The 2220-nt window shown below is 49.6% G+C and overlaps 1 pseudogene; it reads right to left on the reverse strand.

Annotated features, from left to right (window-relative positions):
- Nucleotides 1-1030: 1030 nt before the first annotated feature.
- LOC126546370 (U2 spliceosomal RNA) lies at nt 1031-1209 on the reverse strand (annotated as a pseudogene).
- Between the last annotated feature and the right edge of the window lie 1011 nt (nt 1210-2220).

Genomic DNA, 2220 nt, shown 5'->3' on the forward strand with positions numbered 1-2220 from the left:
TTTCGTTCAATCCCGGAGTCCAACGAAGGATGCGCCAGGCCCAACCGTCGTTAGGCCTGGCCGCGCTCACACGGGACTCGTGCAATTTTCGTGCCGTAAAAACTCGCAAAGTTCACGCTCACCCAAAAAGTTGGTATCCCTGGGTTCGTGATGACTTGATCTTTCAGATGATATGCCGCTTTCGGGTGTAGGACTCAAAAAAACTGCGGAAACACTCATAAATCGATGGAGCCGAGAAGCTTCCGCTCCCACTGGCCTCAACCACAGCTATTCTAGAATAACGGAGGAATGCAGTATTGCAATCTTGCAGCTATCGCTACCTATTGAAGTGTGTGGTACCACTGATTATTCCGCGGGTGCTGCAAATGCTGGAACTCGGGATGTGATAACATTACGTGTCTTGCGGGATCCTAATTTAGGCAAACTTCTGTATGTAGACGAGGAGACATAAACCGAAGTCGACATGCCCCGACAAGGTCATTTTTGGCCGTTTCACTTAAACCTCTACCTGCGCCTTCTTTGTTCATTCTGGTTTCTTTGCTGCGTATTCGGTGCTGCGCGGTTTATTTATTTTACTCAGAAGCGTTTCAGACAAGGACCTAAAAAACGTTGTATAATGCCGGTTTTATAAAGTCAGCTTTGCCGCAGTACAGAAATGTTACGCGGTCAAGCATACGCTATGCATTGAGGTGAAGCATACTAATAGTGGAAAGGGTCACCGTAACGGGACCTAGTATGCGTTCCTTAATCATAAACGCATATACGCGCGATCCCCGGTCACAGTATGAGCACCGAGACGCCTAATAACTGTACTCGTAGCCATGCAAAGCTGTTTGTGACGTTGTTGTGGCGCGTTAAACCTCTTCTTTCTGGGCGAGAAGTGCGGCCCTATATAGCTGTAAGACAGTAATATTTCATTTATCACGCCGATGTCCATGTTGTTTATGTTTATACAGCGAGGCTGTATATCGCTAGGTTCTGGAAAAGATAGCGTGCATCTATCGAACCGTGTAGATCGAGAATTTTTCTCAATACGTGGGCCGATACCGAAGACAGTGCAATACCGGGCCGACCCAGGCGGGGGTGAAGCAGGCTTTAAGCACTCCGCCAACTTGCCAAAGTAAGTTCAATATCTTAGGTCCAAATACAACCCGTATCAGATATTAAGCTGATGGGAACAGATACTGCACTTTGACCCGCGTCGGCCATGTCTACGTTCGCACCGCCATCTCTTTGCCGGCGTTCCAAGCGCTTGCGTATCTCCTTTCCATTCCTTCCGCTCTCCCGTGGTGGCGGTCCCGTAAGCGTGCTGCCCGCCAGGACCGCCAGGCGGAAAGAAATGCGAACCGTCCATGTGGCCCCGAACCCACAAACTAGGAACGTTTCACCGAAGCAACGGCCAGGTTCCAGAGGGAGCTTGTAGGGAACCAATTTTGTGTGGCCTGTGTTGTGTGTGACCGCTTGTGGTTTTCGAGTGACCTCACAACCATTACTGCACTGCGCGACATCGACCGACGCGCAATCGCCTTGGCTACCTACGGTGAAGCAGTGTGTGCCCTCGGAGTGCCGTGAGGTGCGTGTCTGTTCTACGTGCCGGGATGCGTTAGTAAAAGGTGTCGTGCCACGTTTTGGAACAATACATTGGTATGTATACCCCCCGGTGCCTCATCAACTTCCGAGGCTCAACATCGTGGAGGAGCGACTAGTCGCGCCTCGCCTTCCATTTATGTGCATACGGGGTTTGTCCCACGGCATTATACAGTTCGCCATTAAGGGGCCCACATACACAGCTTCGCTGGTCATCCACCTTCACAGAGTGGAATGGCACTGAATTTTCTGAAGCGTCGAATTATTCTTACAATGATAACCACGCACTTTCGTGTTTTCCTGTCCAACTACGTTGTCATTACAAGCCAAGGTATCCTTTTTGGCTTCACTTCTGCCAATTGCTTCAATTTCTTTTATTAGAATTATTTTTTTGCAGGGTTTCTTTTTTCTTTCGGGTCCAAGTCAACCGAACGGTTCGTGCCATGCTTCCAGACCGCGATTTTTCTCTGTCCGCGCCCCCTAAATGGGGAACAGCCATAGCCCCAAAACAAGGCGCTTACGTCGCCACAGCAACCTAACGGCCCTTTTCTCCACCTTTAATATGATTCATCGAATAAAGGGCACGGCGATGGCCTCATAAAAACGGGCTTAAATCGCTACATATGTCCGGGA

This window comes from Dermacentor andersoni, chromosome 1 (assembly GCF_023375885.2).
Source record: "Dermacentor andersoni chromosome 1, qqDerAnde1_hic_scaffold, whole genome shotgun sequence".
Taxonomy (NCBI): Eukaryota; Metazoa; Arthropoda; class Arachnida; order Ixodida; family Ixodidae; genus Dermacentor; species Dermacentor andersoni.